At 48.2% G+C, this 26,462-nt stretch overlaps 1 long non-coding RNA gene across 1 annotated transcript; it reads left to right on the top strand.

The window, feature by feature from the left end:
* Positions 1-364: 364 nt before the first annotated feature.
* On the top strand, positions 365-22,673 carry LOC148152256 (uncharacterized). The gene is made up of 3 exons (XR_015760331.1): positions 365-607; positions 9,955-10,030; positions 22,390-22,673. It is a non-coding gene; the product is annotated as an uncharacterized LOC148152256 (long non-coding RNA).
* Positions 22,674-26,462: the final 3,789 nt, after the last annotated feature.

Raw genomic sequence — 26,462 nt, 5'->3', positions numbered from 1 at the left:
GAATCAACGCTTCAGGCATAAGCCCTTCCTGATGAGCGGCTTGTGCCCGAAACATCGACTCTCCTGCTCCTCGGTGCTTTTCCAGCACCACACTCTCGACTCTAATAATCCTCAACCTCGGTTTGCAAACTTTTCTCATTCTTCTCGATTCCCTTACACATCTGTCCAAGCGGCTGGCGCTCTGCATCAGTGGTGGAGGGAATTAATGTTAATTGTGATGCCAGTCAGGTTTCTGGAGATGAACTTCTGAAATATTCCTCAATCTGAGTAGTTGGAGAGTTTCTCATCACACTCGCATCTTGTAGATGGTGGACAGGCTTTGGGGAATCATATCTGGGACATAGGAAGATGGTTGTGGTTGTTGGAGGGTCAGTCATCTCAGTTCCAGGACATCTCTGCAGGAGTTCCTCAGGAGAGTGTCCTAGGCCCAACCATCTTCAGCTGCTTCATCAATGACCTTCTCTCTATCTTAAGGTCTGAAGTGGGGATGGTCACTGATGATTCCACAATGTTCAGCACCATTCGCGACTTCTTAGACACTGAAGCTATCCGTGTTCAAATGCAACAAGCTATGGACAATATCCAGGCCTGGGCTGACAAGTGGCAGGTAAGCCAGCTAAAGCTGGAATAAGGAGGGCTGAAGATAAGCAGGAATCACCAATGATGCAGTTGCACCAAAACAAATAGTTAAATGTTCTTCAATCATATTAATAGTAAAAGGTTAGTGATGATAGAAGGGCCATAACAGCTGCTCACTGAAATAAAGGGAAAGGTACTAAATGAGTACTTTGCCTCTGTCTTTAACAAAACAGAAGATGGTGACAATGGCCTAGTTAAAAATGTGACAAAGAGGTGCTGAAAAGGCTAACAGCACTCTCGGCCCAGATGGGATGCATCCTGGTTTACTGAGAATCAAGGGGACAAATTGCAGAGCTGGGATACCAGCCTCTGTGGATTTATTTCAGGTAGTGGAGTGGATGTACATTTGGACTTTCAGAAAGCATTTGATATGGTGCCACATGGCAGCTTAGTGACAAACTAGAAATGTTTGGGATTGATGGGACCTTGGCAGCATGGATTCGAAGTTATCTAAAAGACAGATGGAGGGTAGGTATAGATGGGCATTTCTCAGATTGGAGATGATTCAAAGTGGGGTTCCACAAAAATTGATGCTGGGACCCTTGTTTTTTCTGATTTATATAAATAAATTGGAGATAGACTTTGAGGGCAAAATTTCTAAATTTGCAGATGAGACTAAGCTAAGGAGAATAGTGAATTGTGAGATGATGCAGAACGACACCAGTGGGACATTGACAAGTTGCCAAAAGGGCAGACACCTGGCAGATGAATGTCAATGCAGAGAACTATGAGGTAATGCATTTGATAGAAGAAATATAGAGAGGTAGTACAGGCTCAATGGTACGGCTTTCAGGGGAGGACAATAGAGGGACCTCAGCAGTTCATGTACATGATTCTCTGAAGGTGGCCAGGCAAGGTGAAACAGTTGTTACAAAGGTTTATAGGATGCTTGGGTTTATAACTAGAGGCATAGAGTATAAAAGCAAGGAAGTAATGCTGCACCTCGCCCAGTCATTGGTCAGACCACATTTGGAGTATTGTGTTCAATTCAGGGCACCTTATTTAAGGAAGGATGTTAAAGCCCTGGAGAGAGCGCGGAAAGGTGGTTTAGAACATTGAACATAGAACAATACGGCGCAGAACAGGCTCTTCAGCCCTCAATGTTGCACCAACCTGTGAACTATTCTCAGCTTGTCCCCCTACACTATCCCAAAGTCATCCGTGTGCTTATCTAAGGATTGCTTAAATCTCCCTAATGTGGCTGAGTTAACTACATTAGCTGGTAGGGCATTCCACGCCCTTACCACTCTCTGAGTAAAGAACCTGCCTCTGACATCTGTCTTAAATCTATCACCCCTCAATTTGTAGTTATGCCCCCTCGTACAAGCTGACGTCATCATCCGAGGAAAAAGTCTTTCACTGTCTACCCTATCTAATCCTCTGATCATCTTGTATGTCTCGATCAAATCCCCTCTGAGCCACCTTCTTTCCAATGAGAACAGACCCAAGTCTCTCAGTCTTTCCTCATAAGACCTTCCCTCCAGACCAGGCAACATCCTGGTAAATCTCCTCTGCACCTTTTCCAATGCTTCCACATCCTTCCCGAAATATAGGAACAGAACTGTACACAATATTCCAAGTGTGGCCGCACCAGCGTTTTGTATAATTGCAGCATAATATTGCGGCTCCGGAACTCAATCCCTCTACCAATGAAACCTAACACACCGTATGCCTTTTTAACAGCACTATCCACCTGGGTGGCAACTTTCAGGGATCTATGCACATGGACTCCAAGATCCCTCTGCACATCCACACTACCAAGAATCTTTCCATTGACCCAGTATTCTGCCTTCCTGTTATTCTTCCCAAAGTGCATCACCTCACATTTAGCTGCATTGAACTCCATTTGCCACCTCTCAGCCCAATTCTGCAGTTTATCCGAGTCTCCCTGCAACCTGTAACATTCTTCCACACTGTCCAGCACTCCACTGACTTTCGTGTCGTCTGCAAACTTACTAACCCATCCACCTATGCCTGCGTCTAAGTCATTTATAAAAGTGACAAACAGCAGTGGTCCCAAAACAGATCCTTCTGGCACACCACTAGTAACTGGACTCCAGGCTGAATATTTTCCATCAACTACCACTCGCTCGCTGCTTTCTTACAGAAAGCCAGTTTCTAATCCAAACTGCTAAGTCACCCTCAATTCCATGCCTCTGCATTTTCTCCAACAGCCTACCATGTGGAACCTTATCAAAGGCCTTACTGAAGTCCATGTACACCACGTCAACTGCCCTACCCTCATCTACATGATCTACCTTCTCAAAAAACTCAATGAGGTTTGTGAGACACGACCTTCCCTTGACGAAACCATGTTGACTATCTGAAATCAAATTGTTGCTTGAATGATACCGGGAAAGAGGGATTTGAGATACAAGGAATAATGAGATAGGGTTGGGCTTCTTCTCCTTAGAGCAGAGAGGATTAAGAGGTGAACTCATTGAGGTATTCAAAATAATGAACAATATCAAATATCACTTATTTGGAAGTACTAGCTTTCAGAGTGCTGCTCCTTCATCAAGCAGTGCTACACTTCCAAATAAATCTGCATTCCTGATGATGGGCTTATGCCCAAAACGTCGATTCTCCTGCTCCTCGGATGCTGCCTGACCTGCTGTGCGTTTCCAGCAACACACTCTTGACTCTGACTCTCCAGCATCTTCAGTCCTCACTTTCTCCTATATCCCGGTGTTGTGTGATGTTTAACTTTGTCCACTCCAGTCCAACACTGGCTCCTCCACACCATGAACAATTTCGACAGAGTAAAAAAGGATATTCTCTTTCCACGAGTTGGTATGTCAGCAATAAGGGTTCACAATTTCAATTTGTCAGCAAGAGAGGCAGGAGTGAGATGAGGAGAAACGTCTTCACTCAGAGAGTTGTTGGGATTTGGAACGCGTTGCCTGGGAGAGTAGTGGAGGCAGATTCCACAGGAGGGTTCAAAAGAGAGCTGGATATCCAGAGTCATAGAGAGGTACAACACAGAAACAGACCCTTTAGTCCAACCCATCCATGCCGATCAGATATCCTAACCTAATTCAGTCCCATTTGCCTCATATCCCTCCAAACCCTTCCAGATGCCTTTTAAATGCTGTAATTGTACCAGTCTCCACCACTTCCTCTGGCAGCTCATTCCATACACGTACCATCCTATGTGTGAAAACGTTGCCCCTTAGATCCCTTAGGAGAAAGTGAGGACTGCAGATGCTGGAGATCAGAGCTGAAAAATGTGTTGCAGCAGGTCAGGCAGCATCCAAGGAGCAGGGCTTACGCCCAAAATGTTGATTCTCCTGCTCCTTGGATACTGCCTGACCTGCTGAGCTTTTCCAGCAACACATTTTTCACCTTAGATCCCTTTCAAATTTTTCCCCTCTCACCGTAAACCTATGCCCTCTAGTTCTGGACTCCCCGACCCCAGGGAAAAGACTTTTGTCTACTTATCCTATCCATGCCCCTCATGATTTTATAAACCTCTATAAGGTCACCCCTCAGCCTCTGACACGCCAGGGAAAATAGCCCCAGCCTGTTCAGCCTCTCCCTGTAGCTCAAATCCTCCAACCCTGTACAACATCCTTGTAAATCATTTTCTGAACCGTTTCAAGTTTCACAACATCTTTCTGATAGGAAGGAGACCAGAACTGCACGCAATATTCCAACAGTGGCCTAATCAATGTCCTGTATAGCCGCAACATAACCTCCCAATTCCTGTACTCAATACTCTGACCAATAAAGGAAAGCATACCAAACGCCTTCTTCACTATCCTATCTACCTGCGACTCCACTTTCAAGGAGCTATGAACCTGCACTCCAAGGTCTCTTTGTTCAGCAACACTCCCTAGGAACTTACCATTAAGTCTATAAGTCCTGCTAAGATTTGCTTTCCCAAAATGCAGCACCTCGCATTTATCTGAATTAAACTCCATCTGCCACTTCTCAGCCCATTGGCCCATCTAGTCCAGATCCTGTTGTAATCTGAGGTAACCCTCTTCGCTGTCCACTACACCTCCAATTTTGGTGTCATCTGCAAACTTACTAACTGTACCTCTTATCCTCGCATCCAAATCATTTATGTAAATGACAAAAAGTAGAGGGCCCAGCACTGATCCTTGTGGCACTCCACTGATCACAGGCCTCCAGTCTGAAAAACAACCCTCCACCACCACCCTCTGTCTTCTACCTTTGAGCCAGTTCTGTATCCAAATGGCTCGTTCTCCCTGTATTCAGTGAGATCTAACCTTGCTAATCAGTCTCCCATGGGGAACCTTGTCGAACACCTTACTGAAGTCCATATAGATCACATCTACCGCTCTGCCCTCATCAATCCTCTTTGTTACTTCTTCAAAAAACTCAATCAAGTTTGTGAGACATGATTTCCCACGCACAAAGCCATGTTGACTATCCCTAATCAGTCCTTGCCTTTCCAAGTACATGTACATCCTGTCCCTCAGGATTCCCTCAAACAACTTGCCCATCACTGAGGTTAGGCTCACTGGTCTATAGTTCCCTGGCTTGTCCTTACCACCCTTCTTAAACAGTGGCACCACATTAGCCAACCTCCAGTCTTCCGGCACCTCACCTGTGACTATCGATGATACAGTGAGAATTTTGCATCAGTATTTACTGTGGAGAAGGATATGGAAGATATAGACTGTAGGGAAATAGATGGTGTCATCTTGCAAAATGTCCAGATTACAGAGGAGGAAGTGCTGGATGTCTTGAAATGGTTAAAGGTGGATAAGTCCCCAGGACCTGATCAGGTGTACCCGAGAACTCTGTGGGAAGCTTGTGAGGTGATAGCTGGGCCTCTTGCTGAGATAGGATAGTTAAGAAGGCATTTGGTATGCTTTCCTTTATTGGTCAGAGTATTGAGTACAGGAGTTGGGAGGTCATGACTGTACAGGACATTGGTTAGGCCACTGTTGGAATATTGCGTGCAATTCTGGTCTCCTTCCTATTGGAAAGATGTTGTGAAACTTGAAAGGGTTCAGAAAAGATTTACAAGGATGTTGCCAGGGTTGGAGGATTTGAGCTATAGGGAGAGGCTGAACAGGCTGGGGCTGTTTTCCCTGGAGCGTCGGAGGCTGAGGAGTGACCTTATAGAGCTTTACAAAATTATGAGGGGCATGGATAGGGTAAATAGACAAAGTCTTTTCCCTGGGGTCGGGGAGTCCAGAACTAGAGGGCGGAGGTTTAGGGTGAGAGGGGAAAGATATAAAAGAGACCTAAGGGGCAACTTTTTCACCCAGAGAGTGGTACGTGTATGGAATGAGCTGCCAGAGGATGTGGTGGAGGCTGGTACAATTGCAACATTTAAGAGGCATTTGGATGGGTATATGAATAGGAAGGGTTTGGAGGGATATGGGCCGGGTGCTGGCAGGTGGGACTAGATTGGGTTGGGATATCTGGTCGGCATGGACGGGTTGGATCGAAGGGTCTGTTTTCATGCTGTACATCTCTATGACTCTGTATCTCAGCAAGCGGCCCAGCAATCACTTCTCTAGCTTCCCACAGAGCTCCTGGGGATTTATCCACCTTTATGCATTTCAAGACATCCAGCACTTCCTCCTCTGTAATATGGACATTTTGCAAGACATCACCATCTATTTCCCTACAGTGTATATATTCCATATCCTTCTCCACAGTATCTCCCCCATTTTATGCGGCTCCACACAAAGGCTGCCTTGCTGATCTTTGAGGGACCCTATTCTCTCCCTCGTTACCCTTTTGTCCTTAATGTATTTGTAAAAACCCTTTGGATTCTCCTTAATTCTATTTGCCAAAGCTATCTCATGTCCTTTTTGCCCTCCTGATTTCCCTCCTAAGTATACTCCTACTGCCTTTATACTCTTCTAAGGATTCATCGATCTATCCTGTCTATACCTGACATATGCTTCCTTCTTTTTCTTAACCAAACCCTCAATTTCTTTAGTCATCCAGCATTCCCTATACCTACCAGCCTTCCCTTTCACCCTGACAGGAATATACTGTCTCTGGACTCTCGTTATCTCATTTCTGAAGGCCTCCCATTTTCCAGCCGTCCCTTTACCTGCGAACATCTGCCCCCAATCAGCTTTTGAAAGTTCTTGCCTAATACCGTCAAAATTAACCTTCCTCCAATTTAGAACTTCAACTTTTAGATCTGGTCTATCCTTTTCCATCACTATTTTAAATCTAATAGAATTATGGTCGCTGGCCCCAAAGTGCTCCCCCACTGACACCTCAGTCACCTGCCTTGCCTTATTTCCCAAGAGTAGGTCAGGTTTTGCACCTTCTCTAGGAGGTACATCCACATACTGAATCAGAAAATTGTCTTGTACACACTTAACAAATTCCTCTCGATCTAAACCCTTAACACTATGGCAGTCCCAGTCGATGTTTGGAAAGTTAAAATCCCCAACCATAACTACCCTATTATTCTTAAAAATAACTGAAATCTCTTTAGAAATGTATTTCTCAATTTCCCTCTGACTATTACGGGGTCTATAATACAATCCCAATAAGGTGATCATCCCTTTCTTATTTCTCAGTTCCACCCAAATAACTTCCCTGGATGTATTTCCGGGAATATCCTCCCTCAGCACAGCTGTGATGCTATCCATTATCAAAAATACCACTCCCCCTCCTCTCTTGCTTCCCTTTCTATCCTTCCTGTAGCATTTGTATCCTGGAACATTAAGCTGCCAGTCCTACCCATCCCTGAGCCATGTTTCTGTAATTGCTATGATATCCCAGTCCCATGTTCCTAACCATGCCCTGAGTTCATCTGCCTTCCCTGTTAGGCCCCTTGCATTGAAATAAATGCAGTTTAATTTATTAGTCCTACCTTGTCCCTGCCTGCCCTGACTGTTTGATTCACTTCTGTTCTCAACTGTAGCAGTCTCAGATTGATCTCTTTCCTCACTATCTCCCTGGGCCCCACCTCCCCCCCCACCTTACTAGTTTAAATCCTCCTGGGCAGCTCTAGCAAATCTCGCTGCCAGTATATTAGTCCCCTTCCAATTTAGGTGCAATCCATCCTTCTTGGACAGGTCACTTCTACCCCAAAAGAGATTCCAATGATCCAAAAATGGGAATCCTTCTCCCATACACCAGCTCCTCAGCCATGCGTTCATCTGCTCTATCCTCCTATTCCTGCCCTCACTAGCTCGTAGCACTGGGAGTAATCCAGATATTACTACCCTTGAGGACCTCCTTTTTAAATTCCTGCCTAACTCTCTGTAATCTCCCTTCAGAATCTCATCCTTTTCCCTTCCTATGTTGTTGGTTCCAACGTGTACAATGACTTCCTGCTGGTCCCTCGCCCCTTTGAGAACATTCTGCACCCTCTCTGAGACATCCTTTGGCACCAGGAAGGCAACACACCATTCTGATTTTTTGCTGCTGGCCACAGAAACATCTATCTGTGCCTCTAACTAGAAAGTTTCCTGACATAATTGATCTCTTGGAACCCAATAAACCCTTCATTGCATTAGAGCCAGTCTCAATACCAGAAACTTGGCTGTTCGTGCTACATTCCCCTGAGAATCCATCACCCCCTACATTTTCCAAGATTCGGAGATGCCGGCGAGAATATAACCATCTGTCCTGGGGATACCAAGTTAAAAATCACATTACACCAGGTTATAGTCCAACAGGATTAATTGGAAGCACACTAGCTTTCGGAGCGACGCTCCTTCATCAGGTGATTGTCAATCACCTGATGAAGGAGCGTCGCTCCGAAAGCTCGTGTGCTTCCAATTAAACCTGTTGGACTATAACCCAATTGTTGTGTGATTTTTAACTTGGTACATTTTCCAAAACAACATACTTGTTTGAAATGGGGATAGCCACAGAAGACTCCTGTCCTACCTCTCTTACCTTTCTCGGAGTTAACCCATCTACCTGACTGTATCTGCGGCTTTTCCCCCTTTCTATAACTTCCAGCCATCACACCCCCTTGCTCTTGTAAATACCCCATTGCCTCTAACTGTCACTCCAACTGATCCATTCGATCTGACAGGATTCGTACCCAATGACATTTATTGCAGATATAATCCTCAGTAACATGTAAACTCTCTCGAAACTCCCACATCCGACAAGAAGAGCATATCACTCTACTAAAGACCATTTTGGTCCTTCCAATCTACAGACCCAGAAAGTAGCACTGTCTTACTGCTCTACAAAACACTGGCTAACGTAATACTTATGGCTTCTATTTTTAAAAGTTAAATCAAGAGGCAGATCCCAATTAAAACATATAATTAAGAAAGAACCCACTCTCCTCACTACTGTAGATTGACAGCAAGGGTATACTTAAAACTATTCACTTATCTGTTTCTGTGCTGTGACCTTTCCCAAACAGGTTCCTCCAAGATCAGTTGTGAATTTCACTGTTTGTTTCGTTTGCCTGGATTCACTCTGAAGTTCAGCGATACATGAATTCAAACAGCAAAGGCAGTAACTGCACAGGTTCACTGCTGTGTCAGTTAGCAGTGTGGGTTTCTTTCTCTCTCTCTCTCTCTCCTGCACAGACCATGTGTTGCCTTTGTCTGTTCCTCTCCCTTTTATATGTGCCTGTTTTGACTTTTTTTTCTCCAAAGTTCCAAAACAATGCAACAGCATATAAAACAGTAATTGCTGCTCCTGGAATTCGAGGAAATCACCTCCAGCATCTAAAATACCTCAAAAAAGGAGCAGCTCTTACAGCTACAAATTTTTCCCATCCTCCATCTTGGAATACCCAGAATCCCTTGGATTACATTAGGATGGGATGAAGTTGGAGGGCTATAGAGATAAGGATGGAGAGTGGGATTGTCTGGGTCACTCTTTCAGGAGCCAGAACAGACAGGGTGGGTTGAATGGCCTCCTGAACTGTAAACCCCCATGGTTCAGTGACACCAGGTAGTATTTGTTATGCACAGGCAATTAGCATCTGACCAAGGGAGAGAATCTAACCATCGCCCCCTTGACGTTCAATAGTGTTACCATCACAAATCCTTCTCCTTTTCTACCACCAAGGAAAGTCTCCATTGGCCAGAAAGTGTTTTATTTTTAAATCTCTGAAGAGAGGAAATAATGTTTTATTTCATTTGACTTGAAGAATCTATGGTGTTTCAGAATGTATTGGGTTATTTCAGAATATAAACATTTACATTTTCACATTAGGAATTGTCTGTGTTGGCTAGATTGGGACCTTTATTGAATAGGGTTTATTTACAGTAAATCTATACGTTAGTGGTTATTAAAGAAATTGTATTGATTTATCATTTCATTCTAAGTCTCGTATCGAGAGAGCACTTGAGTAAAAATTTTTTTGTTTAATGTTACAATTGATAGGGTCGTGGAACTGGAGCAGTGGTGCACTCGCTCCAGCTCAATTGTAACCGAGGGATGAGAATCTTCAATGATGAAGGTAGGTTGGAAAGGCTTAATGGAGGTTTCACAATGAGAACTAGATGGTTAATTGAAAAGACAGAATTCAGGGAGAAGGCAGGAGACGAGCACTGAGTGAATTGTTCATTTACAGAGCCAGTACAGGTAAGATGGGTTGATAGGTCTTCTTCTGTATCATAACCAGTCTGTGATCCTCCAATTCTGCTCCCACTGATGCAGAGGGAATGCAGGTTAGGTTCACCAAACACATTCCTGGGATAGTGGAACTTTCCTTTCAGAGAGGGATTGAGGAGACTTGTCTCCCGCTTCTCAGGGGGTTAGACAAATGAAGGACAATTTCTTGGGAACATCTGAAATTCTTTGAGTTTTCGTGGATGGATGCAGAAAGAACACTTGCCGTGAGTCTGACGTCTAGATCCAGGGACACTATCTCAGAATAAGAGGCAGGTCCTTTCAGAATGGGGTTTCTTTATTCAGAGGATGGTGGAACTTTGGAATCCTCTGGCCCACAGAGCAGCAGGATCTCAATCTTTTATAATCAATCACAGGATGTAGATGTTTCTGGCTAGGCCAGTATTTATTGCCCAGCCCTAGTTAGCCAGAGGCTAGTTGAGAGTCACCAGCTTTGCTGTGGGTCTGGAGTCACGTGTAGGCCAGACCAGGTAAGGATGGCAGTTTCCTTCCCCAAAGGACATTAGTGACCCAGATGGAGTTTTTCCAACAATGGTTGTCATTAGACACTTAATTCTAGATTTTAATTGAATTTAAATTCCACCAACTGCCATGGTGGGGTTTGAACCTGGGGTCCCTGGAACATTAGGCGAAAGCGAGGACTGCAGATGCTGGAGATTAGAGTTAAGAGTGTGGTGTTGGAAAAGTGCAGCAGCATCCGAGGAGCAGGAATAAGGCCGGGAGTCTTGGTGGGGGTGGAGAGATAAATGGGAGGGGGGGTGGGGCTGGGGAGAAGGTAGCCCGGAGTGCAATAGGTGGATGGAGGTGGGGGTAAAGGTGATAGGTCAGAGGGGAGATGTGGAGCAGATAGGTGGGAAGGAAGATGAACGGATGGGCGGGTCATGAGGACGGTGCTGAGCTGAAAGGTTGGAGGGCATGACCCGAGCAGTTTGTACGGGTGCTACTTCCCACAGAGGGCTGAGGAGATATGGGTTCAAAGGTAATGGCATTATCAGGGTTTCCAGCTTAATAACCCAGTGTTAATACCACTGTGCTATTGCCTTCTCTTTAATCATTGATGCTTAGGACAAAGCATGTTAGATGTCTGGACATCAAAGGATATGGAGATAGCTCATGAAAGTGATGGTGAAGTAATTACTCCTCGATGATCAAATTCAATGGTGGAGCAGGTTTGAGGGACCGAACAGCCTCCTCAAATTCCTTTGTTTTTTCTGTGCCTCCACTTCCAGCACACAGCGCCCTCAATGCATCTTCCAGCTCTCTCTCACACACATGAGGTGATGACCATCTCCATCCCATAAGAGACAATCCAAGCACTCCTTAACATTCCATGACGTTATCATCACTGAATTCCCCATGATCAACATCCCAGGGGTGACCACTGGCCAGAAACTCAATTGGACTCGTCACATAAACGCACTGGCTACAAGAGCAGGTCAAAGGCTAGGAATACTGCAGCATTTGCTGCCTATCCCGAGTTGCCCCTGAACTGAGTGGTTTGTGAGGCCATTTCAGAGGGCAGGTCAGAGCCAACCACATTGTTGTGGGTCAGGGGTTATACACATGCAGTAAAAAGCATGAGTGAGCCAAGTAGGATTTTATGACCATTGGTTATAATTGAATGGTAACTATGGCTCAGCAGTTAGCACTGCTGCCTCACAGCACCAGGGACCTGGGTTCGATTCCACCCTCGGGTGACTGCCTGTGTGGAGTTTGCACATTCTCCCCGTGTCTGCGTGGGTTTCCTCCAGGTGCTCCGGTTTCCTCCCACAGTCCAAAGATGTGCGGGTTAGGGTGGATTGGCCATGCTAAATTGCCCGTAGTGTTCAGGGATGTGTAAGTTAGGTAAATTAGTCAGGAGTAAATGTAAAGTAAGGGGGAATGCGTTTGGGTGGGTTACTCTTCGGAGGGTTATTGTGGACTTGTTGGGCCGAAGGGCCTGTTTCCACACCTTAAGGATTCTAATTCTAAATTTCTAATCAGGTCTTAATAGAATTCCTTACAGCGAGGAAGTAGGCCATTTAGCCCATCAAGTCCACGCCGACCCTCTGAGGAGCATCCCACCCGCCCCTCCCCACAGTCCTCTCCCTGTATCCTGCATCCCCCATGGCTAACCCACCGAGCCTGCAGATCTTTGGACTGTGAGAGGAAACCAGAGCACCTGGGGAAAACCCACACAGACGCAGGGAGAATACGCAAACTCCGCACAGTCAGCTGTCCAAGGGCAGAATCGAACCCCTGGTACTGTGAGGCAGAAGAGCTAACCACTGAGCCATCGTACCGCCCTTGAGTCCAGAGTTTGTTGAACCTAAATTCTGTCTGATGTGGTGGTTGGATTTAAACCTCAGCTCTCTGGGGTCAATAGCTGCTCGGGTCATGTCTGAAAAAAGCCAGAGCTGAGTTCCTTGTCACATGTAATTGGGGAGGATTCAAAGGAAATCAGCAGGGGTGTGGGAGCCAGCAGAGAACATCAGAGAGTAAGACCAGAGTCCACAAAATACTGAGCAAAGCAGTTAGCACTGGAATAGAGAGTAATAAATTTACTGAAAATAATGATGGTTAAATGAGAATCATGCTGCTTTTTTTGTGAACATGCAGAGTATAGCGAATAAGGTTAGGGAGATATGGATGCAATCCCGAGAAACTCAGTGATAACTGAAACCTGGCCGAAGGGAGGCTTGACTGGGTGTTAAATATTCCTGGTTCTAAAAATATAGGAAAGGATTTTTAAAAAGGAGGTGTGGTTTTTGGTGAAGGAAAGCACTGCAGTGCTGGAGAAAAGGATGTCCCAGAAGCTTCAAGGACAGAATCGATTTTGCGAGAGGAATGAAAAGAGTCAAATTACATTTCTCGGTGTAATCGATAGACACATGAGTGGAAAAGGTGTAAAGCAACAAATCCAGAGGGAAATTACAGAGAGGTGCAAACATCATCAAGCAGTTAGAACGGGGGAGTTTAATTATTCATCTATCAATTCAGATATTTTCCAGTCAGACCATATTTAGAGTATTGTGAGCAGTTTTGGGCCCCATATCTCAGGAAGGATGTATTGGCCCTGGACCTTGTTCAGAGGAGGCTCACGAGAATGGTCCCAGGAATGAAAAACTTAGCATATGAGGAATATTTGAGAACTATGGGTCTATACTCGATGGAGTTTCGAAGGATGAGGGGGAATCTAATTAAAACTTACAGAATACTGAATGGCCTGGACAGAGTAGATGTTGGGAAGATGTTGGAGAGACTAGGACCCGAGGGCACAGCCTTAGAGTAAAGGGAAGACCCTCTAGAATGGAGATAAGGAGAAACTTCTTCAGCCAGAGAGTGGGGAGTCTGTGGAATTCACTGCCACAGGAGGCTGTGGAGGCCAGGTCATTGAGTATGTTTAAGGCTGGGATAGATAGGTCCTTGATTATCAAGGGGATCAAGGGCTACGGGGGCGGCATGGTGGCTCAGTGGTTAGCCCGGCTGCCTCACAGCACCAGGGTCCCAGGTTCGATTCCAGCCTCGGGAGACTGTCCGTGTGGAGTTTGCACATTCTCACCGTGTCTGTGTGTGTTTCCTCTGGGTGCTCCGGTTTCCTCCCCCAGTCCAAAGTTTTGCAGGTTAGGTGAAATTGGCCGTGTAAAATTGCCCGTAGTGTTAGGTGTATTAGTCAGAGGGAAATGGGTTTGGGTGGGTTACCTTCGGAGGGTCAGTGTGGACTGGTTGGGCCGAAGGGCCTGTTTCCACACTGTAGGGGAATCTAATCTAAAAGCGGGAGAATGGGGTTGAGAAACTTATCAACCATGATTGAATGGCGGAGGAGACCAATGGGCCGAATGGCCTAATTTTGTCTCTGATGTCTTATGATTTTATGATATTGGTTGTATGGGGAAGCAAAGGTCAAGTGTTCCTGCTTTATATGCAGGAGCATTTCCTACAACAGTATGTGTCCAGTTCAACAAAGAAGGAGGCACTGATGGAGTGGGTCTTGGGACAGTTGGGGAATATTTCAGGCACAATGATTGTTGCATGGTAAGGTTTCGGATGATGGACGTCAGTGACAATGGTCAGTCTAGGGTAGGAACCTTCGGAGAGCTGGGCTGGATAGACTGCAGCCAAAGCTGGTGAGAAACAACAGTCACTGAACAATGAGCTACCTTCAAAGAAGTTCAGGGATAGTTGTGGTACATTCCCTTTCTGTGGGACAAATCCAGAGCTCCCTGGGTGACAGAGGAGGAGTCAGGAGGACAGGCTGGATGGGCTGGGACTTTTTTCACGGGAATGTAGGAGGTTGAGGGATGACCTTATAGAGGTTTATAACATCATGAGGGGCATGGATAAAGGGGAATGGCAGGTGTCTTTTCCCTAGGGTGGGGGATTTCAAGATGGGGCGGGGTGTATTTTTAAGGTGAGAGAAGAAATATTTTAAAAAGACATGAGGGCAATTTTCTTTTAAACACAGAGTGGTTCGTGTGTGCAATGAACTTCCTGAGGAAGTGGTGGATGTGGGTGTAGTTACAACGTTTAAAAGACATTTGGATAAGTACTGAAGAGGAGAGGTTTGGAGGGATATGGGCCAGGAGCAGGCAGGTGGGACGGTTCAGTTGGGGAATATGTTCAGCATGGACGGGTTGGACTGAAGAGTTTGTTTCCGTGCTGTGTGACTCTGAGTTAGAAATGACGTTGGGAAGTCATAGGCGGGGGGGGGGGGGGGCATGGCTGAGATGTTAACTGAATAGTCAGCATCTGTTTTTAACCAAAGAGGGAGATGCTGCCCAGTCCATGGCGATAGAGGAGGATACACAGTCACTAGAAGGGATCAAAGTTAATAAGGGACATGATCACAGAAACCTGCAGGACTACTTTTTAACAATGCCAGAGAAACGTAGCAGGTCTGGCAGCATCTGGGGCGAAAAAGCAGAGTTAACATTGGGAGTCTGATGGGACTCCAGGTTGACTCCATGGATGAAAGGGCTGTCATACTCGGAGCAGTTCAAGAGCTTGGGCTTGTATTCACTGGAGTTCAGGAGGAATGGCGGGGGGGAGAGGGAGCATCTGATATATAAAATACCAAAGGGGATTGATAAGGCGGACAGTGAACAGGTAGTCCCCCTTTGTGGGACAGTCTCGAACAACAGGCCATAGATATAGAGTGAGGGGAGGTCGGTTCAACACTGAGATAAGGAGAAACTATTTCTCCCAGAGGGTTGGGAATCTTTGGGACTCACTGGCCCAGACTGCAGTGGGGGCAGAGTCAATCCACAGATCCCAGAAAGAATTAGAACATAGAACAATACAGCGCAGAACAGGCCCTTCGGCCCTCGATGTTGCACCGACCTGTGAACTATTCTCAGCTCATCCCCTTAAACACTATCCCATCATCATCCACGTGCTTATCTAAGGATTGTTTAAATCTCCCTAATGTGGCTGAGTTGACTACATTAGCAGGTAGGGCTTTCCACACCCTTACCACTCTCTGCATAAAGAACCTGCCTCTGACATCTGTCTTAAATATATCACCCCTCAATTCGTACAAGCTGACGTCATCATCCTAGGAAAAAGACTTTCACTGTCTACCCTATCTAATCCTCTGATCATCTTGTAGGTCTCGATCAAATCCCCCCTTAGCCTTCTTCTTTCCAATGAGAACAGACCCAAGTCTCTCAGCCTTTCCTCATAAGACCTTCCCTCCAGACCAGGGAACATCCTGGTAAATCTCCTCTGCACCTTTTCCAATGCTTCCACATCCTTCCCGAAATATGGGGACCAGAACTGTACACAATATTCCAAGTGCTTCCACACCAGCGTTTCATATAGTTGCAGCATGATATTGCAGCTCTGGAATTCAATCCTTCTCCGAATGAAACCTAACACATCATATGCCTCCTTAGCAGCACTCTCACCCTGGGTGGCAACTCTCAGGGATTGGTTTCTGATGAAGAGTGAGATAAAGGGCAGTGGGGAGTAGGCAGAGAGTGGAGTTGAGGCCAGGATAAGGTCAGCCATGATCAAACAGCTGAAGAGCCGACTCCCATTCCTAATCCCTCTGCTCCTGTGACTTCATCAGAGGATGTAACCACAAAGAAGGGAGTCAGTGAGAGAGTTCCTGCCTCTACCACCCTTTTAGGTCCTGACTTCTAGATGCTCACGTGAAAAAAATATTTCCTCAAATCTCCTTCACGTCTCCTGCTCCTTATCTTAAAACAGTGCCCTCTGGTTGTTAATCCCTCTGCAATGGGAAAAAAAAATCGCCTTATTTGGCTCAGTGGTTAGCACTGCTGCCTCACAGCACCAGGGACCCGGGTTCAAATCCAGCCTCGGCTGACTGTCTGTGTGGAGTTTGCACATTCTCCACGTATCTGCGTGGGTTTGCTCCCACAGTCCAAAGGTGTGCAGGTCAGGTGGACTGGCCTTTGCTAAATTGTCCCATCGTGTGCAGGGATGTGTAGGCTATGTGGGGTAGCCATGGGAAATGCAGGATTACAGGGGTAGGGTAGCGGGGTGGGTCCTGGGTGGGATGCTCTTTGGAGGGTGGTGTGGATTCGATGGGCTGAATGGCCTGCTTCCACACTGTAGGGATTCTATCTGCCCTGTGTATGCCCCTCAGAACTTTGTACATCTCAGAGTTCCCCCCCCTCCCCCCCCAACCGCCACCACCCCAAACCCCCCTGACCTAAGGAAAACAGCGACAGCCAATCCAGTTTCTCTTCATAGCCAGGCTCCTGTTTGTGAGTGGGACCATTCCTGGTTGAGGCTGGACCTATCCAGTTTGAACAGGCTACACCTGGACAGCACCAGGAGGGCTGACGTCCTCACACAAAAGCAGGGGGGGGGGTGGTGGATTGGAACTAGATGGGCTAAGGGTGCTGGGATCCTGATGAATGAATCAGATGAGGGAGAGAAGCTGGGAGGGAGTAGGAAGTTAAAACATGAGTGAGTTCAGAATAAAGAGTGAACACAGGCCCAGCACGAGGATGTCTGAGGAATAAGACAGATGAGCTGGGGACACAGATAGGTATGTGGCTATAAGGTGGGCAAGATTGGCAGCTTAACATTCCTGGTTATAGGAAATACAGAGGAGATTGAGAGTAGAAGACGGAAGGGGTGTGACAACATTGATCAATGATAGCAGTGAGGAGGGAGCAGTATCTCAGAAGGAGCAACAACCGAGCACCCAGAGCAAACCCACGCAGACACGGGGAGAACGTGCAAACTGCACACAGACAGTCAGCCGAGGCTGGATTTGACCCCAGGTCCCTGGTGCTGGTGCCACTCAGGTGGATAGAGCTTGTAAGAAGGCCTATGGTGTATTAGCGTTCATTAGCAGAGGGATTGAATTCAAGAGTCGTGAGGTGATGTTGCAGCTGTATAGGACTTTGGTAAGGCCACAGTTGGAGTACTGTGTGCAGTTCTGGTCGCCTCACTTTAGGAAAGATGTGGAAGCTTTGGAGAGGGTGCAGAGGAGATTTACCAGGATGTTGCCTGGAATGGAGAATAGGTCGTACAAGGATAGGGTGAGAGTGCTAGGCCTTTTATCATTGGAACGGCGAAGGATGAGGGGTGACTTGATAGAGGTTTATAAGATGATCAGGGGAATAGATAGAGTAGACAGTCAGAAACTTTTTCCCTGGGCACAACAGAGTGTTACAAGGGGACATAAATTTAAGGTGAAGGGTGGAAGGTATAGGGGAGATGTCAGGGGTGGGTTCTTTACCCAGAGAGTGGTGGGGGCATGGAATGCGCTGCCTGTGGGAGTGGTAGAGTCAGAATCTTTGGTGACCTTTAAGCGGCAATTGGACAGGTACATGGATAGGTGCTTAAGCTAGGACAAATGTTCGGCACAACATCGTGGGCCGAAGGGCCTGTTCTGTGCTGTATTGTTCTATGTTCTATGTTCTAAATGAGGAAGTCAAAACACAAGAAAAGGTGGGCTGCTATTGGGTGTGTACAACAGGCTCTGAAACAGTCAGCGAGAGACACAGGGTGAAGGATGTCATCAGTTTCAGATAATAATGAGGCAGGAACAGTTGAGGAGTTTACTCAAATATTAATTGAGAGTTTTATTTTACAAGACAGGGAGGGAAATTAATCCGTAAGTTGTATCTCGGAGAACCAGGAGCCTGTAGGTAGACAGCCCAACAAGAAAGGGGAGAGTTCCAGATGTAAAATTGGGAAATGAGCCTGGGCAGGAGGAAGGCATACCTCCTGCCAAGGGAGCATTCTGCAAGTCATAATTATAATTCAGATTGAGGATTGTTGTGGAATTGGGAAGGATGGATCGAGAAACAAAGTTCTATAGTGTGGAAAGGCTAATTTTGTGAAATTACGAGTTGATTTGTTCCGAGTGGACTGGGAATAGCAACTTGCAGTGGGAGGCTTTCAAGAAGGATACAGCAAGAATATGGGTGAATATGTTCCGGTGAGGAGGAACAGCACAACCAAGGAGAAACACGAGATGTCAAGAGACATGAAGATTAGGATGAAGATAAAAAGAGAGCAGTTTCTGGCTGGTACTGAGGGCCCAGTACAACAGAGGTCCCAGCAAGGAAGAAGGAATGTACAATGTGGCAAAGACTAATGATAAACCAGAGAGTGAAGAAAGGTTTAAAACCAACAAAACGCAACCAAAAAAAAGGGAGAAAATATACATTGAGGGTAAATTTGCAAATGATGTAAAGATAAACAGCAAAAGGTTAAGTTTATATATAAATCATCTTCTACACTGTCCCCATCAAACACTCCCAGGACAGGGACAGCACGGGGTTAGATACAGAGTAAAGCTCCCTCTACACTGTCCCCATCAAACACTCCCAGGACAGGGACAGCACGGGGTTAGATACAGAGTAAAGCTCTCTCTACACTGTGCCCATCAAACACTCCCAGGACAGGGACAGCACGGGGTTAGATACAGAGTAAAGCTCCCTCTACACTGTCCCCATCAAACACTCCCAGAACAGGGACAGCACAGGCTTAGATACAGAGTAAAGCTCTCTCTACACTGTCCCCATCAAACACTCCCAGGACAGGGACAGCACGGGGTTAGATACAGAGTAAAGCTCCCTCTACACTGTCCCCATCAAACACTCCCAGGACAGGGACAGCACGGGGTTAGATACAGGGTAAAGCTCTCTCTACACTGTCCCCATCAAACACTCCCAGGGACAGAGACAGCACGGGGTTAGATACAGAGTAAAGCTCCCTCTACACTGTCCCCATCAAACACTCCCAGGACAGGGACAGCACGGGGTTAGATACAGGGTAAAGCTCTCTCTACACTGTCCCCATCAAACACTCCCAGGGACAGAGACAGCACGGGGTTAGATACAGAGTAAAGCTCTCTCTACACTGTCCCCATCAAACACTCCCAGGACAGGGACAGCACGGGGTTAGATACAGGGTAAAGCTCTCTCTACACTGTCCCCATCAAACACTCCCAGGACAGGGACAGCACGGGGTTAGATACAGAGTAAAGCTCCCTCTACACTGTCCCCATCAAACACTCCCAGGACAGGGACAGCACGGGGTTAGATACAGAGTAAAGCTCTCTCTACACTGTCCCCATCAAACACTCCCAGAACAGGGACAGCACGGGGTTAGATACAGAGTAAAGCTCCCTCTACACTGTCCCCATCAAACACTCCCAGGACAGGGACAGCACGGGGTTAGATACAGAATAAAGCTCCCTCTACACTGTCCCCATCATTACTCCCAGGACAGGGACAGCACGGGGTTAGATACAGAGTAAAGCTTCCCTCTACACTGTCCCCATCAAACATTCCCAGGACAGGGACAGCACGGGGTTAGATACAGAGTAAAGCTCCCTCTACACTGTCCCCATCAAACACTCCCAGAACAGGGACAGCACAGGGTTAGATACAGAATAAAGCTCCCTCTACACTGTCCCCATCAAACACTCCCAGGACAGGGACAGCACAGGGGTTAGATACAGAGTAAAGCTCTCTCTACACTGTCCCCATCAAACACTCCCAGGACAGGGACAGCACAGGGGTTAGATACAGAGTAAAGCTCTCTCTACACTGTCCCCATCAAACACTCCCAGGACAGGGACAGCACGGGGTTAGATACATAGTAAAGCTCCCTCTACACTGTCCCCATCAAACACTCCCAGGACAGGGACAGCACGGGGTTAGATACAGAGTAAAGCTCTCTCTACACTGTCCCCATCAAACACTCCCAGGACAGGGACAGCACGGGGTTAGATACAGAGTAAAGCTCCCTCTACACTGTCCCCATCAAACACTCCCAGAACAGGGACAGCACGGGGTTAGATACAGAGTAAAGCTCCCTCTACACTGTCCCCATCAAACACTCCCAGGACAGGGACAGCACGGGGTTAGATACAGAGTAAAGCTCACTCTACACTGTCCCCATCAAACACTCCCAGGACAGGGACAGCACGGGGTTAGATACAGAGTAAAGCTCTCTCTACACTGTCCCCATCAAACACTCCCAGGTCAGGGACAGCACGGGGTTAGATACAGAATAAAGCTCCCTCTACACTGTCCCCATCAAACACTCCCAGCACAGGGACAGCACTGGCTTAGATACAGAGTAAAGCTCTCTCTACACTGTCCCCATCAAACACTCCCAGGACAGGGACAGCACGGGGTTAGATACAGAATAAAGCTCCCTCTACACTGTCCCCATCAAACACTCCCAGGACAGGGACAGCACGGGGTTAGATACAGAGTAAAGCTCCCTCTACACTGTCCCCATCAAACATTCCCAGGATAGGGACAGCACGGGGTTAGATACAGAGTAAAGCTTCCCTCTACACTGTCCCCATCAAACACTCCCAGGACAGGGACAGCACGGGGTTAGATACAGAGTAAAGCTCCCTCTACACTGTCCCCATCAAACACTCCCAGGATAGGGACAGCACGGGGTTAGATACAGAGTAAAGCTCTCTCTACTCTGTCCCCATCAAACATTCCCAGGACAGGGACAGCACGGGGTTAGATACAGAGTAAAGCTCCCTCTACACTGTCCCCATCAAACACTCCCAGGACAGGGACAGCACAGGGGTTAGATACAGAGTAAAGCTCTCTCTACACTGTCCCCATCAAACACTCCCAGGACAGGGACAGCACGGGGGTTAGATACAGAGTAAAGCTCCCTCTACACTGTCCCCATCAAACACTCCCAGGACAAGGACAGCACGGGGTTAGATACAGAGTAAAGCTCTCTCTACACTGTCCCCATCAAACACTCCCAGGACAGGGACAGCACAGGGGTTAGATACAGAGTAAAGCTCTCTCTACACTGTCCCCATCAAACACTCCCAGGACAGGGACAGCACAGGGGTTAGATACAGAGTAAAGCTCCCTCTACACTGTCCCCATCAAACACTCCCAGGATAGTGACAGCACAGGGGTTAGATACAGAGTAAAGCTCTCTCTACACTGTGCCCATCAAACACTCCCAGGACAGGGACAGCACGGGGGTTAGATACAGAGTAAAACTCCCTCTACACTGTCCCCATCAAACACTCCCAGGACAGGGACAGCACGGGGTTAGATACAGAGTAAAGCTCTCTCTACACTGTCCCCATCAAACACTCCCAGGACAGGGACAGCACAGGGGTTAGATACAGAGTAAAGCTCTCTCTACACTGTCCCCATCAAACACTCCCAGGACAGGGACAGCACGGGGTTAGATACAGAGTAAAGCTCTCTCTACACTGTCCCCATCAAACACCCCCAGGACAGGGACAGCACAGGGGTTAGATACAGAGTAAAGCTCTCTCTACACTGTCCCCATCAAATACCCCCAGGACAGGGACAGCACAGGGGTTAGATACAGAGTAAAGCTCCCTCTACACTGTCCCTATCAAACACCCCCAGGACTGGGACAGCACGGGGGTTAGATACAGAGTAAAGCTTCCCTCTACACTGTCCCCATCAAATACCCCCAGGACAGGGACAGCACAGGGGTTAGATACAGAGTAAAGCTCCCTCTACACTGTCCCCATCAAACACCCCCAGGACAGGGACAGCACGGGGGTTAGATACAGAGTAAAGCTCCCTCTACACTGTCCCCATCAAACACTCCCAGGACAGGGACAGCACGGGGTTGGATACAGAGTAAAGCTTCCCTCTACACTGATAAATTGATTGTAAAGCTCCTCTGACACAGTCCTCATGAAAATTGTCCTTTGCATCTTTTTTGATCTGGATCTCCCAGTTTGTTGGAGTGGGGAGTGGATCGTGTCCCCTCACGTGCCAGAGGAGCTGATGTTGGGATGAAATGTCACTGCAGCAAGCCGCGTCTCAGAGCTCCCTGGTGTGTTGCAGCCTTTTTTGTTTCCTGTGCAGTTTCTGTGGAGCCCCTCCCCCCTCCCTTATCAGCACCACCTTCTACTGCAGCTGAGAGCAATATCTGTGCTCGACAGAATTCTGGAACCTTCTGTCTCTGAGACTCCGTCCCAAACCAGCCTCTGCAGTTAACGTAGCGTGTGAAAGATTGACATTCGGTCTGAGTCGGTGGTATGAGCGATAGTTTACAACGGTGAGGGGGGCATTGAAGGACAAACTGTCCTCATGCTCCGTCCCTCAATGTAATCTTAAAATAAAACTGCACAGAGGTGATCATATCAGCATCCAGACAGATCACACAACTGTTCACCTGAATATTACAACAAGCTGACAATCCTCAGAGGATGAAGATCCTGAACAAAGGGAGAGAGAGGGGAAAAGTGACAGAAACGTAGAGGAAATGGAGAAGGCAAAGAGAGAAAGAGAGGGAAAGACAAGGAAAGTGCAAGGTTAGATGGAGTGTGGGCAAAGAGAGAGAGAGAGAGAGAGAGATGAATAGATGAGGAAAGACAACCAGACGGATAAGTAGAAATAAATACCCAAGGAGGTAAAGGATAGCAGGACAGGTGGCTGAGAGGTGAAAGGGGGGGGGGGGGGGGATACTGAGGGATAGAGTGAGGAAGGAGAGGGGAGCTGGGAATACTGAAGGATGGAGTGAGGAAGGAGAGGGGAGCTGGGAATACTGAAGGATGGAGTGAGGAAGGAGAGGGAGCTGGGAATACTGAGGGATGGAGTGAGGAAGGAGGGGAAGTTGGGAATACTGAGGGATGGAGTGAGGAAGGAGGGGGAGGTGGGGAATACTGAGGGATGGAGTGAGGAAGGATGGGGATTTGGGGAATACTGAGGGATGGAGTGAGGAAGGAGGGGGAGTTGGGAATACTGAGGGATGGAGTGAGGAAGGAGGGGTGTTGGGGAACACTGAGGGATGGGGTGAGGAAGGAGGGGGAGTTGGGGAATACTGAGGGATGGAGTGAGGAAGGAGGGGGGTTGGGGAATACTGAGTGATGGAGTGAGGAAGGAAAGGGAGCTGGGAATACTGAGGGATGAAGTGAGGAAGGAGGGGGATTTGGGGAATACTGAGGGATGGAGTGAGGAAGGAGAGGGGAGCTGGGAATACTGAAGGATGGAGTGAGGAAGGAGAGGGGAGCTGGGAATACTGAAGGATGGAGTGAGGAAGGAGAGGGAGCTGGGAATACTGAGGGATGGAGTGAGGAAGGAGGGGAAGTTGGGAATACTGAGGGATGGAGTGAGGAAGGAGGGGGAGGTGGGGAATACTGAGGGATGGAGTGAGGAAGGAGGGGGAGTTGGGAATACTGAGGGATGGAGTGAAGAAGGAGGGGTGTTGGGGAATACTGAGGGATGGGGTGAGGAAGGAGGGGGAGTTGGGGAATACTGAGGGATGGAGTGAGGAAGGAGGGGGAGTTGGGAATACTGAGGGATGGAGTGAGGAGGGATGGGGAAGTTGGGAATACTGAGGGATTTAGTGAGGAAGGAGGGGGAGTTGGGGAATACTGAGGGATGAAGTGAGGAAGGAAAGGGAGCTGGGAATACTGAGGGATGGAGTGAGGAGGGATGGGGATTTGGGGAATACTGAGGGATGGAGTGAGGAAGGAGGGGGAGTTGGGAATACTGAGGGATGGAGTGAAGAAGGAGGGGTGTTGGGGAATACTGAGGGATGGGGTGAGGAAGGAGGGGGAGTTGGGGAATACTGAGGGATGGAGTGAGGAAGGAGGGGGAGTTGGGAATACTGAGGGATGGAGTGAGGAAAGAGGAGGGTTGGGAATACTGAGGGATGGAATTACGAAGGAGGAGGGTTGGGAATACTGAGGGATGGAGTGACGAAGGAGGGGGGTTGGAATACTGAGGGATGGAGTGAGGAAGGAGGGGGAGTTGGGGAATACTGAGGGATGGAGTGAGGAAGAAGGGGGAGTTGGGGAATACGGAGGGATGGAGTGAGGAACGAGGGGGAGTTGAGGAATACTGAGGGATGGAGTGAGGAAAGAGGAGAGTTGGGAATACTGAGGGATGGAGTGAGGAAGGAGGGGGGTTGGCAGAATACTGAGGGATGGAGTGAGGAAGGAGGGGGAGTTGAGGAATACTGAGGGATGGAGTGAGGAAGGAGGGAGGTTGGCAAAATACTGAGGGATGGAGTGAGGAAGGAGGGGGAGCTGGGAAAATACTGAGGGATGGAGTGAGGAAGGAGGGGGGTTGGGAATACTGAGGGATGGAGTGAGGAAGGAGCGGGGTTGGCAAAATACTGAGGGATGGAGTGAGGAAGGAGGGGGTTGGGGAATACTGAGGGATGGAGTGAGGAAGGAGGGGTTTGGGAAAAAACTGAGGGATGGAGTGAGGAAGGAGGGGGTTGGGGAATACTGAGGGATGGAGTGAGGAAGGAGGGGGTTGGGGAATACTGAGGGATGGAGTGAGGATGGAGGGGGGTTGGGGAATACTGAGGGATGGAGTGAGGAAGTAGGGGGAGCTGGGAATACTGAGGGATGGAGTGAGGAAGGAGGGGGAATTGGGGAATACTGAGGGATGGAGTGAGGAAGGAGGGGGGTTGGGGAATACTGAGGGATGGAGTGAGGAAGGAGGGGGGTTGGGGAATACTGAGGGATGGAGTGAGGAAGGAGGGGGAGTTGGGGAATACTGAGGGATGGAGTGAGGAAGGAGGGAGTTGGGGAATACTGAGGGATGGAGTGAGGAAGGAGGGGGGTTGGGGAATACTGAGGGATGGAGTGAGGAAGGAGGGGGAGTTGGGGAATACTGAGGGATGGAGTGAGGAAGGAGGGGGGTTGGGGAATACTGAGGGATGGAGTGAGGAAGGAGGGGGAGTTGGGGAATACTGAGGGATGGAGTGAGGAAGGAGGGGGTTGGGGAATACTGAGGGATGGAGTGAGGAAGGAGGGGGTTGGGGAATACTGAGGGATGGAGTGAGGAAGGAGGGGGGTTGGGGAATACTGAGGGATGGAGTGAGGAAGGAGGGGGAGTTGGGGAATACTGAGGGATGGAGTGAGGAAGGAGGGGGGTTGGGGAATACTGAGGGATGGAGTGAGGAAGGAGGGGGTTGGGGAATACGGAGGGATGGAGTGAGGAAGGAGGGGGAGTTGGGGTATACTGAGGGATGGAGTGAGGAAGGAGGGGGTTGGGGAATACTGAGGGATGGAGTGAGGAAGGAGGCGGAGGTGGGGAATACTGAGGGATGGAGTGAGGAAGGAGGGGTTTGGGAAAATACTGAGGGATGGAGTGAGGAAGGAGGGGGTTGGGGAATACTGAGGGATGGAGTGAGGAAGGAGGGGGTTGGGGAATACTGAGGGATGGAGTGAGGATGGAGGGGGGTTGGGGAATACTGAGGGATGGAGTGAGGAAGTAGGGGGAGCTGGGAATACTGAGGGATGGAGTGAGGAAGGAGGGGGAGTTGGGGAATACTGAGGGATGGAGTGAGGAAGGAGGGGGGTTGGGGAATACTGAGGGATGGAGTGAGGAAGGAGGGGGAGTTGGGGAATACTGAGGGATGGAGTGAGGAAGGAGGGGGGTTGGGGAATACTGAGGGATGGAGTGAGGAAGGAGGGGGAGTTGGGGAATACTGAGGGATGGAGTGAGGAAGGAGGGGGTTGGGGAATACTGAGGGATGGAGTGAGGAAGGAGGGGGTTGGGGAATACTGAGGGATGGAGTGAGGAAGGAGGGGGTTGGGGAATACTGAGGGATGGAGTGAGGAAGGAGGGGGAGTTGGGGAATACTGAGGGATGGAGTGTGGAAGGAGGGGGGTTGGGGAATACTGAGGAATAGAGTGAGGAAGGAGGGGGGTTGGGGAATACTGAGGGATGGAGTGAGGAAGGTGGGGGTTGGGGAATACTGAGGAATGGAGTGAGGAAGGAGGGGGAGGTGGGGAATACTGAGGGATGGAGTGAGGAAGGAGGGGAGAGGGGGAATACTGAGGGATG

Source organism: Chiloscyllium plagiosum, unplaced genomic scaffold, assembly GCF_037043375.1.
Source record: "Chiloscyllium plagiosum isolate Xiang-an unplaced genomic scaffold, Cpla_swu_hap1 HiC_scaffold_1, whole genome shotgun sequence".
Classification (NCBI taxonomy): domain Eukaryota; kingdom Metazoa; phylum Chordata; class Chondrichthyes; order Orectolobiformes; family Hemiscylliidae; genus Chiloscyllium; species Chiloscyllium plagiosum.
The sequence above is the reverse complement of the archived record's forward strand: the minus strand, read 5'-3'. Positions and strand labels throughout refer to the sequence as shown.